An 18,835-nucleotide genomic window follows, 5' to 3' on the forward strand; every position below is an offset into this window, starting at 1 on the left:
GGCCGGCCCCTCGCCAGCCCCAGGGCCAGCCCAAGCGGTGCAGGGGGCGGGGCCCAAAGTTTGAGGCCCCTCCCCTTCGCCTTCCCTCCGGTTGCCCCCAGACCCGCCGCGCTCGCCTTCGCCATGGCTCTTCGGGGCCCCGGGAATTGCCCCGCGCCTGAGTCTCGCTCCCTGGAGCCCACGGCCGAGGATGCCCCCGGGGTCCTACGGCCCCCTCTCTCCCCTCCCCGCCTGCCTTTGGGTGAGGGTCCGGCCCCCTCCAAATGGCCGCCCGCCAGCAAGTCCTCGTGGCCCAAGGGGTCGCCATTTCCCAGACGGGGCCTCCTCCTTGCAGCCCTTGGAAAGCCTCGGTGCCCCCTCCCTGGAAGGGCCTGGGAGGGGAGGGGAGGCTCCCTGGCGCTGGCCAAGCGCTGACCTGGGGAAGAGGTCAGAGAGGGCAAGGGTCGCACCCTTGTGTTGGGCGGGGCTGAAGCTGGCATTGTCCAGGAGAGGGAGGGGCAGAACACAACAGAGAGGGTCCTCGCCCTCAAGGCCGCCGAAGGGCCCTGGGATGGATGGGGGAGGAGAAGGGCCCTAGGAGGCCCTGGCCTGCCCCTTAATGGTTCCCACCCCACTCCCGGCCGGGCCCAGGGGCTGCAGGTGGACTGGCGACCTTCCTTCCTTCCCTCTGGGCTTCTGTAGCATCAGATGCTGAAATGCCACGTCCAGCCCGGGCACTGACCGGAAGTGGCCAGAGCACAGGAGGACAGTCCCGGAGGAGCAGAGGAGGCGGGGGAGAGGGGGCCATGGCAGGAGACCCCCGTGCCTCTGCCAGGCGGGCCTGGTTCAGTCTTTGCCACAGGGGCCTCCTCTGGCCACTCTTGCGCCCTTGGCAGACTTGGGGGGGGGGATGAGATTGAGAGTATGGAAATGGGGGGCAGGGCTTCCAGAGGAAGAGCCCCCCCACATAATCCCCCAGAAGCAACGAAAACGGGGGAAGGGGCCCTTTTGCTGGGGGGTGATGAGCCGGGGGGGGGGCTGCGGCGGCGGTGACTGGGAGGAAGATGCCTGCAGCCCGTACTCAGGGATTGTGCCTCCGCCGCCGCTTTCTTCTTCTTCTGGGAGGGGGGAGGGAAGGCCCTGTCCGGCCCGCCCGGAGTCTCTTCCAGCATCTTTGTCGGGGCTCTCGAAAGGACGGCGCGGGGGGGGGCTTGCTGGGAGTCCCAATGCAGAGAGTGCGGATCCGGAGGGGGATAGGACCAGCCTCGCCCTCCCCTCCCTTGCGACACGTCCCTCGGCATCCTCTGTCTTCGGCCAAGGACTGCACTGGACCCATAGCCCCATACCCCCCGCCACCGCCATTTGTCCCGAAGTGGCCCTTCTTCCTGAGATCGGCTGCGGAATAGCGGTCCGGGGGAGTCCCTTCCTCCAGTGGTGGCAGGCTGGGCTGCATCGCTCCCGAAATGGGGAGGGGGTCGAGTGAGTGAGTGGGGGTCTCCTGCTTAGGATACGGAGGCCCCCGCCTCCCATCCAGACCCCCCCTCCCCCGATGATGGAGGCGCATCATTTCATTTGACCCACAGCCTCTTTTAGATGAAGAGCACCTTCATCATCACTGGAAAAAAGACTGGCAGCAAGAGATTTCGTCCACTTGAGCCTACTTCCTCAGATGCATTTGGACATTTACTTAAGGAGACCCAAGTCTAGGGAAGCTCATGCTGCCAGCTGCTTTCTTTCGGTCAAAGGCACTGCAAGGCCTCTTCTTCCCTTACTGACTTGAGAGATTGAGACATGTCTTTGGGCTTCTTTTAGATAATGTTTTTTCTATATTGACATATTGCCATCTTCTTTTGCTGTTCCCCATTTCTCTGTCATTTTCAACAATGCTTTCATGAAGTGCCGTACAGTATATAGCAATTTCCTGACTATAGCAATAGGCCATACGGGGCACTTAGAAGATCATTTGGGGGTTTCGGGGGCATTGGAACCTCCCTTCTTGCTTCGGCTGTGTTTCGCATTTTCTGGGGCCTGGGAATAAGGCTGGTCCGTTGGGCAGCCCGAGGGTGGGCAAGGCGGGCACTCGACCACCCCGATGCCGCTCCTGGGAAAGCCCTTCCTCTCTGCCAGAGCCCAAAGGGAAGCAGGACCCACCTCCCATCGCACACACACACACAGACCCCGGCTCTTCTCCCTGTCCTTCTCGGAAACCAGTTCGCACCTCGGTGGGAAGAGTGGGGCGGGGGGGGGCTGTTCTCACCTTCTCGGGGCCAAGTGCAAGGAGGCCTGGTTACAAGGGAGCAAAAATAGAAGTGGGTCAAGCCGCGGGGGGGGGGGCGGCGGGGGTTCAGGGAGGCGCGGAGTCTGCAGCCCCTCTTTGAAGGCAGTGTGGGGAAAGCAGGCCGGGCGGGAGCGGGGGGCGGGCGGAGGGGTCCCTTGAGGGCTGCGGTCCCTCGGGCTCTCAGAACCAACTCTGGGCTGGCCAGGAAGGGGCTGCCTGCCACTGGCCCTTTTGCCTGGTCTTCAGGGCCCCTCCCTCTATCGCCACTGCGACCCCCCACCCCACCCGCGGCCCCATGTTCCTTCCGCGATCACCACTGGCTCTGCCCTCCAAGCAATTGAGACTTGCATTGACCTCCATGTACTCTGTCCATGCTCAGGGAAGCTCTTTTCTTTAAGCACAGAGCTGTGCCCTGAGAGGAAGGGCATAGGTGACGGACCTTCGGGGAAAGCCAGCCTCAGCCCCCCTCGCCCTCCCCCGCAGCCTGTTCACCCCCACCCCTCCCCACCCCCCCAGGAAGGGCTGTTCGACAGTGGAACAAACTCTTTCCTCGGTGTGTAGTAGAGTCTCCTTCCTTGGAGGGCTTTAAACAGGCTGGATGGGGTTTGGACTGGATCAGGACCTTTGGGGTCTCTTCCAACTCTATGATTCTATGTTTACATACAGAGAGCGCCTGTGCTTTTGAAAAGGAAGGCAGGAACCTCGCCTGGCCTCTTTCCTTTCTGCTGAGCTTGGTGGTGGTGGGGGGGGGCCCCGGGGTCGGGGAAAGCCAAGCCGCGGCCCCCCCCCCCCCCCCCCCCCCCCCCCGCAGCTTGGCTCCTGCGGACGGAGATATCACCTTCCGGAGGGGGGAGGAAACCGGAGACAGATCCATCCGGCCGCCCCAGGCGAGGAGGCAACTGGCCCAGGACTCGGGTTTCCAGGCCTATTCTGGGAGAAGGGTCAGGCCTCGGGATCCCTCCCGTGCCCTCCGACTGCCCTTGATCCCCAGCCGACCTTTCTCCAGGCCAGCCCCTCTGCGGTAGGTAGGGCAGTGAACTGGGGGGAGAGGGGCGAAGACCCCCTCTGACCGGGGAAACAGGGGGCCAAGATTTGGGTCCCCAAATCCCAGAGCAAGGCCTGAAAAGGTCACCAGCCGCCTCTCCCCCTCAGAAACCCAAACCCAATCCCCTTTGCTTATGGGAAGCCTCTTTCCTCCAAGCCCTGTGGATGAAAACACGGGTTGAATGGATCCAGGCCATCCATGCCTGGGTCTGCGTGCCTCTGGGCGCGTGCAGAGATCCTCCCGCCGACCGAACCAAGGGAAGGGGCCCTTGGTCAGCCATGGTGGCCAAACTCCTCTGAATCAGGAATCAGGGAGGCCTTAGGTCCACCGTAACTCGGACATGGCTTGAAGGCACAGGTCAGCCCCCAAACAACCTGCGAGGGCTGATACTACTGACCGGACGTCGAGGGAGGAGGACTGATTCTGGAGCGTTCCTCTGAGACCCCCAGTGCCTGCTCCCAGGGCAACATTTGGCTCTCCTTTGTTATGTCGGATGGGGCTGGCCGATGCACAACCAGTTGCCTTCATCCTGGAGAATCACTGAGATTTCATCATCACCAATCACTGCTCTCTGTATTTCTCTCTGGATGTGGAGTGTTTGGACTGAGAAGGGGCCAATGGGGATGATACACTCATGGGCATTCCTGCTCAGTACTCCCCCCTGCCTGAGGTTGGGCCCCTGGGAAGGAGGCGCTCCCATCGGCTGGCTTTTGCAAGACAGCCTTTCCCTTTCTACCTCAGGAAAAACCTCACCCTCCTTGGGCCCTTCAATTTGACGCTGCCCCCTCTGGAAGCTGTCTGGAGCCCAAAACAATTCACTTTGAACCATGACACGTGCGTTGAGTGAGTGAGCCGGGATCCCACAAATGGGAGCTTCTTGTCTGCTCCCCCTTTTTACCTTTTTTTTTTTTTTTTTTTTCTTTGGCCAGAGGCTTTTTCCTGCCTTTGCCACCTCTTGGCAACGTTGCCAGAATGCCTGCTGAAATCTTGCCTCATGTGCACTAGTTGCTCAGTGCTAAACGCGCCAGAATAATCCCCAAGCACGATGGCAGTGAAGAACAACTGTGAGCCTTGGGCTTTGCTTTCCTGCTGCCTCCTGTGTTGGACATCGGACCAAGGACTCAGGGTACAATTATGAACGTTATGACCGGTGCGTATCTTACACCGGCAAGAATATCCAAAATGTTACAATACAAAAGAAAATAATGTGTTGGAAATGAGGTAAGTAAAAGGAAGCTATTATCACCTATGGTTGTTCGTGTAAAAGTGAAGCATTTTTTGTGAAAAAAATTCATAATAATCATACAGAAAATCACAAAAGTAAAATTTCTCGATGGCCACCGGAGTTGTATTTACTTATATGACTACATTTTTGGGTGATGAGGCGAAAAGAAACCTGCGAAATCCGTGTTGTATTTGGTAACAGCTGCTAGGAATACTTCTTGCTAAATCATTGGAAAAGTTATAAATTACTGGATATAGATGCATGCTTACAAAAGATATTAGAAATAAAGGAGATGGTAACTTAACTGCATTATTGAAATTGAAAAAACTATGAAGGTCATATCTGGATGGCTTTGAAGAAATATGTAAATACGAACTGGAAACAAACACCCGACTATGAAAAATCAGAACCATTAATTAATATGGGAAAGAAGGTTTGATCTGTGATGCATATGTTGGTATGTACTTTATACTTATCAGTTAAATAACCGTCTATTGCTACAAACGAATGTAGGATTAACAATATTGTATGAAAAACTTGAAGAAGCCATAATAGTACAATAGGCGTTTCATCTTGTAAGTTGAAAGAATATGCGTAAGGTAGGCACAGCAAGGGTGAATGTCCGCAATGTTAATACTTTCTGTACTTAGATCGGAAATAGCGGAAGAAGATGAAAATGGAAAACGGAACAACGAACAGAAGATTCAATAATTATACACAATGATTTCTATAAATGAATTATGAAATTTTTAAGTATAATAACACAACGAGTTAACCTGCCTTTTGATGTTGCGCAGCGCATGAAGCAAACAAAAAAAACATCAACTTTTGGCACCAAGATTTTCCACATTCGTGACTGTAGCAGCAGTTGTGAGTGGAGAAACACCTCTCCCGTTATACTGAGCAAAGAGACACTGTAAACTTCTCTCAGATGAGGATTTTATTTTAGAAGAAGCTCCACTATGCTACAAACAATATATACATCGACACCATCACACTATGTAGCAACCCTCTTGAGGTCCAAAATTGTCGTCACTATTATCCTTATTATAAACCTTATTTATAAAGCGCCTGTAAATGTCCACAACGCTGTACATACATCTTTTTAGACGGTCCCTGCCTAGGCTATAATCTAAAAAGGGACATTGACTAAAACGGAGAAGAGAACAGGTGGTGGAGCTAGTAGATAATACATATAAAGTACATCGAATACACGAATATTGTTCGATACAAAATAGGCACCAAAAGGAAACATCAAATTAAGCAGCGGACAATTATGCAATGCCTGGGAACGCTTCTCTGAAAGGATGGTCTTCACTCGTTTGAAGTTTTAATGACTGGGCTCTCCAGTAATGAGGACTTCTCTGACCCTAATTAATCTGGGGGGAGGGTACATGCTAAAGAGCTGACATCAATGCTAATGACGAAGTTCCATCATCGGCTGACGTAAGCTCGCCTGGCCAATCAGCAGTGCCAGGCGGTCTTTTCAAGAAGGTTCCATGAGCGTACTTAATACCCTGTAGGACCATTGACTTCTTGTTATCCATCGTGTGTTGTTGGGAACCAGCTGTGAGCAGGCTAAAGACTGCAGGTGGAGTGGCAATGAGCGTCGCTCCCTGCATTCCGAAAACCTCAACTAGGGACTACAATCCCAGCACGGTGATTATCTAGGACATGCCGCTTAGCTAGTGCGTTAGTCCCTTTGTTTTGTTTATCTAAGAATCTGCTGACATGAACATCTTCGTAACTATGCACTCTGTACTTGCAAGGCAAGGGGCTTTCGCATGAATGATATCTTCTTATCTCATTCTTATTCTTTAAAATAAAGATCTTCTTTAAAAATGTATCTGCTGTCTCTATCTGCTCCTTACACGTGCCTTAGCTAGTTGTGATTTGCTTAAGTTAGCAAGAAAGGAAACTAGAAATCCCTCTAGCAGTCCCCGTGTGTGCTAGAGAGCTGTGTTTGGTTTCGGATCCATGGGGTGGTGTCATCAGACTAGCGGTCTCAAGGTGACTCATCAGCCTCAGCAGGGAGCAGGAAATGGAGATCAGTAGACTCAGACGGGTTCAAAAGGGACTACCTGTGGGTAAGAGCCACGACAGAGGGGCTATGTGGCTGCTGGATCCAGGGATCACCACAAAGCTACTGTCGCAAGGCTCAATGAGGCCTACTAGTCCTTGCCCTCCCTCTTGTCACAAAGGATCCAGCCACCTCTGAGTGAACTTTTCAGACTAGCAGCCGTGTGACCACAAGCCTGGAAGATAATTCCTGAAATGTTTGTCCACAAACCCCGCTGAATCCCCCCAGATCACATGGAATATTCAGTCACAATCCTGGAAAAATTCCCATAATGTTAAAATGGCAGATGTTTTGCAATAAACGTAAACATAATTGAATAAAAATAATTGTAACTCTATTTCAACTCTCAAAATCACCATTGAACCAAACAAAGATCTTTCATTCCTTTAAAGATATTTATTTTGACATGAAGGGGGTTTCCGGAAGCTTTGTGCCAAATAGAAACGTGTTCGGCTGCAACCGCACTGCCGAATAAATCCGTTTGAACCCATTTTAATTGCCAGGCTCGTGCTGGGGAATCCTGGGAATTCTAGTTTTCAGATACATTTAACTTCACTATCCGCAAAAACTCTCTGTGTGACAAGACCCCTATCAATTCCCAGGATTTCATAGCACGGGCCATGCAGTAAAAACGGTATTTGCAACTGGTTGTCCTGGAGTGAAGATGCAGCCTGAGTTAGGTCCAAAGACACCTGCCGAAATAAACCAGTTCAATACCACTTTAGGTGCCCTGGCTCAGTGCCTAGGAATTGGGAAATTGTCCTGGAGTCTGGAGTTAAGATGGGACTGAGTTGGGCCACGGCACCACAATGCGGAAATAATCAGTTTGAGGACTGCTTTAACTGCCCAGGCTCGTGCTAAGGAACTCTGGGAATTGTGTTTTGTGAGAAAGGAGCTCTGGTGCCACAATGAAACTACATCCCATGCATCTGAGGGAAACTACGCTTAAGTCTAGGAAAGCTCATGGCTGCCAACTTTTTTTCAGTGCGACTCCAATAGGTTGCTACAAGAATTACCTCTCTATCATCATCACCATATTATTATTATTATCTTATTATTATTATTATATCATCATTCTTAAATCCAAATGCAGTGAGGAAGTGGACTTAAATTGGCAACATGCTACTGTAACTCATTCTCTGGGCTGTTGTCTGGGAAGCGTGGAGGCAATTCCTTGTCCCAACCAGGGAATCCTGGGGAATTGTAGTTTGTTGGACCATGTTGAGGACTCTGCTTTTACATGCAGCAGGGCTCCATGCATGAAAATTCTGGGCTTGGTGGTTGATTGTGCATCCCCATCATTGCAGGGAACATTGTATGTAGAAGCCTGCCAAAACTGGATTATTCTGCAGTATGGATGGCAATGGAAAAGAGAAAAAAACGAGACGCCACAAAACAAATTCTTGGGAAGACAGGGCCCGGGATGCCAAATACCAGGTGCTCTGCCCATGTCAGAGGCATATAATTTAATCATAACACAACCACATCAGCGGACATCATCACATTCACATCCCACAACTAGTAGGGCAGCCCATGGAAGAGAGGGAAGATGGAGATAAAAATCTATTTTTCTACACCAGGGTTATTTCTCATGCTCAAAGCACCTTTCCACTTTTTCTCACATCTCCTCTATTCTTCTATCTTTCACCCTCCACTAATTACCTCCGTCAACCACAATGGTCCTGACAGTACAACAACGACCCTGAGAGGTAAGGCTTGTGGCAATCTGCCCAAGCTCATGAATTCAAAATTCAAACTCACTCTAACACACACAGAATTCCACAACGTCAACCATGATACCATTGTCAAATATTGCTTTGTGTGCCTATAAATCTTATTTCTTACTTGGAAATCCAAGCAATTGGGAAGCCAGCCAAGATCCCTCACTCCTCCTGGGCAAACACACTTGCCTTTTGCCCATGCAGCATTCTACAGACTTCAGCACTTGTTGACTATTCTTGATGTCACTTCTGTTTTAATGCCTATTACATTATTGCTCACAATAACCCTTTTAATGCCTGGTTTACTATTAAAACCCACATTGTATTATTTATTGTGACTCTATATCCAACAAAAAATCACTCTCTTCATTTTTGATTGGTGATCTTCGTCTTTTTCAGTGGTTGGAGATTGTTTTTTTCTTTTTTCTTTTCCGGGCAGCTAATAATAAACAAATAACATTTGTACACACGGCTCAGTCCAATTTTTTTCCTTTTGCTTAGAGTGTGATGAGTTTGGGAAGACAGGAGTGAATTTGAAGAGTTTGCTCCAATCTGTAGCCTTCCAGTGTGAGCAGATCCGTCCCCCTCCTGTCCCTGAACCCAGAGAATGTGCACATGTAGGGCAGACAAGGTCACTTTTGGGCCTGTGGTTTTTGTGCCACCCTGCAGCAACCAGTGCTCTTTAACTATTCAAAATTTATACAATAGTTGGATGACAGAATTGGGGGCATACTCATCAAATTGCAAAAACACCAAATTAGGAGGAGTACTAATATCAGAGGACAGGATCAAGATTCAGAATGACCTGAATAGACTAGAAAGCTGTGCCACACAGTAACAAAATGTAATTCAACAGGGAGAAATGTATGATACTGCACTTAGGGTGAGAAAAATGAAATGCAGAGATATAGGTACATGGAATCCTGGCTGAAAGAGACTTCTACGTGTGAAAGAGATTGGGATCCAAGTAGACCACAAATTGTAACATGAGTAAGAATGTGATGCGGCAGCTAACAAGCCAATGCATTTTAGCTGCATCAAATAGTGTCTAGTATCAAGGGAAGTTTATAGACCACTTCTATTTCTGCTTTGGTGAGTCCTCAACTGGAATACTGTGTCCAGTTCAGTGCAACCACAATTTAAAAAGTATGTTGAAAAAAATGGAGTGTGTCCAAAGGAGAGTGGCTAAAATGGTGAAGGTCTGGAAACCATGAAGCCCTATGAGGAAAGACACACAACAGGTAGTTGGGATGTTTAGCCTGTAGAGGAAAGGTTTAAAGGTGATATTATAATAGCCCTGTTGAAATATTTGAAGGGATGTCATATTCCAGGAATGAGCAAGCTTGTTTTCTCCTGTCCAGAATAGATCCCAATGGAGCAATGGATGCAAGCTCCAGAAAGAGAAATTCCAGCTCAACAATCTCCTTGGAGATTTTTGGTAGGTCGCCTCTACTAAGCGGTCTTTAAACAGCGGCTGGATGCCATCTGTTCAATGGGGATGCTTTGATTGGGTGTCCTGCATGGCAGAATGGGGGTGGACGGATCAGGCCTTTTTTGGGTCTCTTCCAACCTACAATATCTATGATTTTATGAACTAAGGCATTCCAGTGGCACAAGCCTCAGGCTAGCCCTTAGTCTTCCGGCGGCTGTGATTTCAATTGTGTATACTCCTGGACTGGCCTCCATATGAGCTTGCTATGTATAAAATGAGTTCTCACAGCTTGCATCTTCAGTCAAGGTCAGGGCGGGTGTCTCCCTATTGACGTTTCCAACTTTGGAGCCGCTGCTGGAAGCTCATGCCCTGCATTGCCTTGGGCCTGGTGCACGGGGCAATCTGCTCTGACGTGGCATGAGTCCTGCTTCCGCGGCCGAATTGCCCGACTAGAGCACACGTCTGGACTGCTCCTTGGGCTCCGTTTGGGTGGAAAGGGGGCCATACCCAAGTTGGGAGATTAGGGCTTCTGGGTGCCCCACTCCCCTCCAGTCCAGATCTAATGCGCACAAATGAGGGGCTGGTGAGACCTTCGCTCGGGTCAGAGAGCCACCATTCCGACTGAGGCATTGTTTTTCGCTCGCCTCCCACATCGATTTCCGAGCAAAGGAGGGGAAACACCCGACACCCCCGGCCAGTCTCCCATCGCTTTTTCATAGCCCCCAAAGTCGAAGGCACATGTGACCCCCCCGGCCCCTCTGCAGCCTTTTGGGGCGGGGGTGGGGCTCTGGGTTGCTACGCCCAAGAAGGGACACCTGGCAGGCCCCTGACCTGAGCCCCCCGATCCCCCCGGGGCAAAAGGGGCTTGGGTCTGTACAGCCTCCTACTCGTGTCGTGGCCCGGGGAAACTTCCTTCCAGCCTCGGGCCCTCGGGAGGGTCCCTCCAGCCCCTGCGGCTTGCGCCGATTCTCTAGGACCCACATGCGTCCTTGGGGTCTTTGGGAGGCCAGGAAGGACCCTTCACCCGGTGCTGCTTGGACAGAATCTTGCGTGTGTCTGGGGGGTTCTGCTCGCCGATGGGCCCCTCCCCCGCCCTCCCACTGTGATCCTTCCCATCCATTCCGCAACATTCGACAATCAGAGGCCGACGCCCCCTCCCCCTTTTCTGACTTCCGAGGCGGAGAAGCAGCACAGCACAGCCTACCTTCCCTCCCGATTCGCCCGGCCATCTTGGTTGGGAGTAGAGAGAGAGAGAGAGAGAGACCACTCAAGAATGCTCCCAATAACCAGATGGCTGCTGTGAAAATAAAAACGGGCGCGTTTTGACCTCCCTCCTCCTCCTCTTTGCAGACCCCCTTCCCCCTCCACACCCAGGATGGCCCTTCTTGCGGCTATCTGCTACCAGCTTCCTCCTCCCTCTCCTCTCGCTCGGTAAGTGGGTGCGCGTGGGAATTTGGGGCGGGGGCAGCGGGAATGCCTAAAGAAGCCCCCTAAACTGATTTCCGGAGACACTCTAGGAGCCATTCTCACGCCGCCGATCGCCTGAGTGGGTGCAAGTGGTGGGGGGGTGCTGTGACTCTTTTCACTATGGTTGGGGGTCCCCCAGAACATGACGGCCTCCCTAGCCCCCAATAATACGAACGGCCCCACCTGATTTCCCTCACCTCATCCGCTGATTTTGCATGAGAGAATTACCCACTTCTCCCCCAGGGCCAGAAGCCCCCCCCCCAGATCTCATGGCCAGGCACTGCGCCCCCATCCATTGGCAGCAATCGTGACGTTGTGTGGGGGGGTCTGTGAGAGGCCCTCCCTTATGAAGCCCCCTGCTGTTTCCGGGAAGCCCCACCTCCTCCTGCTCCGAGGTGTCTTACAGGGGAGGGGGCCAAAGAGAGGATGCGCTGTGTCCCTCCCCAAGTCTTTTTTGCAGTAATTGGAGGGTGCCGCAAATGTAGAATAACATGGAGATATAGCCCCCCCCAAAAAAAACCCACTTTTCACCCAGAATGAAAAAATCCACAAGGAGGGGCCGGTCTGGTGAGTAATTATTTATAGACTACAACTCCAATTCTTAGCATCCCATGGAGGCGTAGTTACAAAGGGCAACAGGTTTTGATCCGGGATTATCTCCCCCCCCATACTCTCTGTAGGTTCAAATCATATGGATGAAATTGACCACCCACCACCCTCCAGAGCAAGTCCACAAGTTGGAGTCGTAGGAGTGGTGTTTCCTTTGGTGGTCAAAGACAGAAGGAGGAGAGAGGTCTGGGGTGCCCTATTATAGGGGCAGAGGAGGGTCAGAGCCAGAGGACTCTGGACAAGGACTGGATGGCATTGTAATGGAGGGAGCCCTCTCTACCTTGGACCATAGGAACACGCCCTTCCCCACTCTTTGCTGGGCCAGCCTCATTGCCATTGCTACCCTTCAATGTCCACCCTTTTTTAAACACACACATACACAGCCAGCTACAGCCCCCTCTGGGGCCCTGAATTTAATCGCAGGGCAATGGAGTCCATCCCTTTGCTGCAGCGAGAGTTACACCCCTTCACATTGTTGATGATGATATTATGCTCTTACTTGATGTAGAAAGCAGCTGTTGATGTCAAGACTAGAGGGAATGAGTCATGTGCCTTGAAACCTGACCCTGGAATGCTGCCTAGGAGGTTGGGGTAGTGCTTTGCCTGCTCTCTTGACTTGCATCCCTGACTAGGGCTATGATGTCAAAATGGGGGTCCAACATGCCATAAAGCTCACTGGGATCCACTGGCAGTAGGCCTTTCCTGCCTAGCCAAAATGGTCACCATCCACACACTAGGAAGATCATAGCAGCCCAGGGCAGCCATAAATCAATGTATAGGGCTTGTATGTTGTAACGGAGGGTCATGATAGAGAGCATTGCTGAGATAGTGTGCCACAGTTGTCAAAGTACGCTCCCTTCAACATTTGTGAACACCCTTGCTTCCAGTTAAAGCTGGTTTTCCCTTTTTGAATTTTATATCTTTTCCTTTCTCATCAGGCTGCTTGAGAGTGGGTTGGCTTCGCACAAATGACTTCAACCACGCACAAGGAAGAGAAGGATATTGGGCTTTTGGTCTTTCTCTGTTTTTGTGGGGGGGGGGGAAGAATTGCCACAGCTGTTTCAGCACCTTACCTTCTTGTTTCTTGAGTTCTTTTTATCCTTCTTCCTTCAGTTGCCAAGCAGCATCATGGCCATGGAGTTGAAATGGCCCCAACCCCAATTTATGCTCTCAATGGCACCTCAATCCGACTCACTGCACTTTCAACTCCTCTAACCAGTGGAGAAGAAGCATTTTCCAATCAACTGGACTTACCAAAGATCAACAACTGCTCAGAAGAGAATGGTGAGTTGTGCGTTGGGGCAGGGGCTAGCGGTGGGTGAGAGCCCCTCACCCTTGGACAACAAATGTGGCAGTCACACTCCGTGCAAGTTACCTCTGATGTTCCAAAGGCACTTATGGTTCTGGGGTGCATTTCAAGGCCATGTGGGTTGTGATTCGATTGCCACCACTACTCTGCCAGCTTCAAGGTTCCACAGGCTTCTGGACTGGCTTTGGCTGCAACACTGGAACTACCGCTGCCCTTTGAGTGAGCACCACAGAAATGACAATTTTTTCTGCACTGTTCAAGAGGCACTTTTCGTTTTAAATGATGCATTAGCCCATCAGGGGTGAGAATAATGGGCCTCGACTGCAGCTACCAGCATCCACCAGCACTGTTCATGAATTGTTCTCCTCTCCTCTCCTCAGTTTTCCTGCAGTTTAAACTGAAGTTTTCCCTATAGAGCTGAAACCGCTTTGGGGACCGATACGAGTTAACTGGAACCCCACCAAAAAACGACGTCTCCTTCACCCTTCACATTTCCATGGAGATAGAGGAACTTACTTGCTACTGATTGAACCCCCCAGAACCGCACACATTGCACGGACAATATCAGCTTCAAGGTCATCAACAAAGGTTAGGGCCCAAACAGTGAGACCTCCTCCCCAAGAATGATTCCAACCCAAACCACAGTTCCCATTCTTTCTATTGCTCCCTCCCACCCCCATATTTTCCTTCTGCCAAGGATAACCCCAAAGCCACCCTACCCATGGAGCACCATTCCAGCCCTGTAATTCCCAATAGAAACCCAAACAGGGGGGCTGGGGGGCTTCCAGCCTCCCATTGAGCTGGGTTGGGGTCTAATCTTCCCACATGAAAGGCAAAATGAACCCCCAGACTTTTTGCAGTCAACACACACACACCACTCCCCGAATTATAATTATGAGAACTAAGCATTAAAAATGCTTCAGGAGATTGATGACCTCCTGGGAGTCAGTGAGGTTTTCAGCATTTGATCTATCTTGTGAAGTAGAAGAAATGCGAAGAGGGAAGCCATCCTCAATGTTTGAGCCATTCCTCAAGTAGTATCCATAAAGTATCTTTTTTCCATCCAGTTTTTGTATTGTGCTTGCATATGTTCTGGAGTAATTTGTTTGATATATTATGGCTGACTCAGATTGAAATGACTTTGTTTGGCATGGTGGGGCAAGAAGGAGGCATGTTGTGTGCTGTATTTTATTTAATGTTATGCAACCATTATTTGCACTGCTGTATTTTAATGTTCTGTTTTGTGCGCAGAGTTGTGTGTGTGTTGATGCACCTTCAAGTCAGCTCTGACTTACAGTGACCATATCAGGTGTTTATCTTGCAAATTTATTCAGAGAAAAATCGTTGCTTTCCTTTGAGGCTGAAGAGATAAGTGCTTATTCGAAGCCACACAGTGGGTTTCCAGTGCATTGGTCTTTTCCGTAGTTCCAAGTCCAAAACTCAAACAACTAGCAATGCGGCTACCTCTCCTATGGTTTTTTGTAAGATTTCTTCAGATGAGTTTTTCATATATTGCCTTCCTCTGAGGCTGAAAGAGTGTTATTGTCCAAGACCATCCAGTGGCACTTCCAGGCTAGTCGGGTGGGATGGGGTTCAAAACCTGGTCTCCTAGAGCCTCGTTCAACAATTAAACCACTATTCCACGTGTTGTTAAATTTATTATTATTTATTATTATTATATATTAGTTATTATGTCTTTCAATTCAGTTTTGACTTAGGGTCCCTCGTTTGGGTTTTCATTGAAGATTTATTAAGCAGAGATTGGATGTTTTTTTGCCTGGACCAGAAGAGGGACCTCTATTTACCCAAACCGTTTTTTGCTATACCCTTACGTTTTCATAAGAATCACAGAGTTGGAAGAGGTTTATTTTTTGGGAGCATTTTGTTCTGCTGTGTCCTGTCTGTGTTAATGAGCTTCAACACATTGGTGTTGCGCTCCAAGCAGTGCATGTTGTGGGGTGTTTGTTGTGTATGTGGGCAGGGCTTTACATACAATTGTTTTCCCCATTTGCTTATTTTATGCTTTTAATCAGTTTTTAATATTTCATTTGTTTTTGTCATGGCTTTCATGCTGTTTACATTGCAAATGCTTCTGCTTTCTCATGTTATATTTATTTATTAATTTAATTATTTTAATGCAATTTTGTTAGTGTTTTCAATTGTTTTGTAACAAATGGAAGTAGCCAAAACCTTTAATGACTTCCCTGACAACCTGACCCCCCCCCAATTACACACCATAAAAGCATTTTTGGGCCATTCCCCAAGCCCACCCATCCCAAAGTGAGTCCTCGGGCTGCCATGTCCCTTGACATGCTTGGGGTTAGGCCAAACTACCCCTGCCCCAAAACCCCTTCATTGCTATGCAGGATGCTGACCTGCGGGGTCGTTGCTCCACAGAGCCCACCGAGCTGAATCCACACAGTGTACAGTTGAATTGTGGGGGCCCACGGTGGGTGGGTTCTGGCTGGTTCATCTGGCGCTGGTCGTGGTCAAGTGCATCAGGCGAAGAAGCAGCAGAGGCTGAACACAATAGACAGAAGACAGAAGAGGAGGGCAATGACGGAGGTGAGGGCAACCAGAAGAGGGCAGAAAAGTAAAGACCTCTTGGAGGTAGGGTTCCCTTGCCAGGTGGCCTTCTTGCTCTTGACCAACTGCCCTTGTCCCTTTTTGCCCCATTGCTTTTCGTACATAAAATCCCCTACAACAGGGGCCCCTTGTGGCTCCATCCCACTGGACATTGCCAACCTACCAGGATGTGCTTCAGAAATGAGAGCTTTGCATATGGGAGGCTTTTCTGTTTCTTGGGTTAGCACAATTGTCTGCTAGGAATGGGTTGCAGCTGGAGGGACTCATCAAGCCTAGGCCAGGAGGTCCACTTGATCATCAGAATGGGCAGATAGGTTCCTGGCAATGGGGCTGAAAAGGCCTTGCTCTTGAACCATCACAGGGAGGCCCCACACCCCAAAACTGCCTTGCCCACCTTCCTCCCTCGGTGAGTCCAGACTGAGGGGTAAGCCTAACTGATCTGTTCTCCTCAAGAAAGAGCAAAATGGTAAATGAAAAGGGATGGTGTGATGCATGCTTCACTTGGGGTTGGGGTCATGTGGAGTGAACCCCACATTCCATAGAAATGGTGAGCTTTCCAGTGTGCCTCATTTATCCACTTATCTTCCCCCAACAGAAGCACAACACCACTGCCAAGAAAAACTCACTGCCATTGGGTGGCAGAAGCCCCACTTCCTCGCCTGCCCCTCCCCCCTGCTACGGGGCAAGCCTTTGCAAAGCTCGCCCTGGGGTTTGGGGAGGGGAACTATTGGCTCCCTCCACTTCGAGCATCCCTGGGGTTTGGGGAGGGGGTCTTTTATTTGCAGAACAGATGGAGAAAGGGGGAAGGTCTTTCGCTTGCCTTTGCAAGGAATCACTCCGCTGGCTCTGCTCTCCTCTGCATTTTTTTGCCATGGGCTGCTCCCTGCTTGAGTTTTGGCATGGCGGGGGGAGGCTTCTTCTTATACCCTCTTATCGCCTTTCCTCCCCTCCCCGCTTTCAAATTCACTTACTTGGCCAGTCTGGCAGCCGCTCGGCCAAGGAACCCCTGAGAGAAGCATTTTGGCCTCCTGCCTGGCTCAATGTCTGCAGCCTCCTCAGATCCTTGCCCTCACGCCACCATCCTCTTGCATTGGCTGCTGACCTCAGCTTGGCACCTCCGACATCAAGCCACTGGCGCCACCCGACTCTTCGCCCACGGATCCTCTCTTGCTTCAGAGCAGTCCAATCCCTGCTGGCCGGTGTCCCATCATCCCCGCTTTTAAGGTGGGTTCTGAGATCAGGCCATGGCTTTTGCCACCCTCCTCTGGCTCGCCCCTCCTTCTCCCCGTCCATGGATGACCCTTTGCCCCCGGACGCTCGATGCCCCGGTGCCAATTTTTTGCCGCCCACTGCGCCACCTGCTGCTCTGAAGCCCCCGAACGTCTCCGTCGGGAACCCTCAGCGCCGATCACCGTCCGCACTGACTGTTTTCCGCTCTGCACGTTTCGGAAGAACACGGTTTTCTCAGTGTTCCGTCTGCCTCCTGGAAGCGATGCGAATATAAAGGGCGAGCCTTTCAGGAACCGAGTTGGCTCTCGCTTATATTTTGGCCAGAAAAGGGTCAGGGTCGAAAGGTGGGGGGCTGATCTCCCTCCCAAGCTGGGCCAACGGACAAGACTGGCTTCCTCTTGCCAAGAAGATCGCGCCACTGGGCAATGGGTAGAGTCTTTCCCTGCAGGGGCCTGGTCTCTGCGGTAGGGGGGCTTTATTCTGGATTGGGACACCCATTCACTGCCCTCCTCGGCCAGTTCCCGGTCACTGCGAGGACCAGAGTGGGAGGAGCTCAAAAGTCAGCCGGGGTTGGTCAAGAGAGACCTTTGGCCTCTGCGGAAATCGTGGGTAAGGAAGAAATAGACGCCTGAGCCCGGGTCTCTGCCCTCAAGAACCACCTCTCTTTCACAGGACTGAGAGCGCCTTGGAGGGTTTAACTGGTAGGAGGGGAGGAAGGGGGGCTGAGGGGAAACATGAGACCTCCGTACGGAGGAAGAGGAGGAAGGAGGAGGAAGGCAGCGCGGGTGGTCTAGCACTTTCCTTTCGGCAGCCGTACAAGGAAGACCCTTCCCATACGACCAAGCCCTCCCTATGTGAGCTTTTGGGGCAGGCTTTGACTGGAAGGTCTCCCGCCGAGTAGAAGCCCCGGTCGAGGGCCTTGCTTTTTTTCCCTCGAAACCCTCGCGGCGGCCAGAATTAAGGAATGCAGAGAAGTTCATCCCCATTGACCGTCATTGCCTCCCTCCTACCGTCACCGATCTCCGACTGGTACCGGTCCTCTCTTCTCCGTACATATGGGGTGCCGCTCCCCTCTCTTCCTGAGTCGATGCCCTATTGCTTGCTCTCCCCGTTCCGTTCATCAAAAAGAAGGAGGAGAAAGAGCGGAATCGGAGGAGAGAAGGACAGGTATTATCAATATCACAACACTCTAAAGCCGGGGCCTCGAAGGACGGGGACCGGAGCAGTGGAAAGGCGGCAGTCAGCGGCAGCGGGCGATCAGGAGCCCGTATTCTGTCTGTGTCGCCTGTCCCACCCTCCTTTCTGATCCTTCAGCACCTGGGGGGGAGGGGAAATGGAAAGGGGGAGGACGGCGTCATTCCTCCCCCAAAACCTACGCCTCTCTGTCTCGTCCCTCTGTGGAGAGCAACAGAAGTACTTCCCTAGGAGGGCCGCCTTCATTCCTCTGGCTGGTACCTGGGGGGCGTGAGGTGCTTCCTCTTACAGCCTTCTTCCAGGGACCACTGACCCCCCCACCCGCTGCCACCAGCGCATCCCATCAATCCAGCCCGGAATCCGTGCAGCCGTGCAAGTCCTTTTATAGCAAACTTGCCCACCTAACCCACGAGCAAGCCAGCCACGTTTGGAAAAGTTTCCCGGTTCCACTGGAAATGCGCCCCGCAACAGCACAGGCCCACTCGGGTCTGGAGATCTGGGGGTCTCCCACCAAGATGCGAGGTGCCTGTTTCTGCTTCTTTTGGGGGCTCCCTCCTTATTCTGAATATGGCACCAGTGGCAACTTTAACGGGGCCATCTCGTCGGAAACAGGGTCGGGTCAAGCAAAGTCCGTGAAATCTTGAGAGCGCTGCCCTGGGGCCAAGGGGCAAGGTCTGTGG

General features: G+C 51.3%; 1 protein-coding gene across 1 annotated transcript in view; it reads left to right on the top strand.

The window, feature by feature from the left end:
* Positions 1–18,835, top strand: part of KIRREL3 (kirre like nephrin family adhesion molecule 3) — a 691,985-nt gene that overhangs the window by 412,171 nt on the left and 260,979 nt on the right.

The sequence above is a fragment of the Sceloporus undulatus genome, chromosome 6, assembly GCF_019175285.1.
Source record: "Sceloporus undulatus isolate JIND9_A2432 ecotype Alabama chromosome 6, SceUnd_v1.1, whole genome shotgun sequence".
In the NCBI taxonomy this organism is placed as follows: Eukaryota; Metazoa; Chordata; class Lepidosauria; order Squamata; family Phrynosomatidae; genus Sceloporus; species Sceloporus undulatus.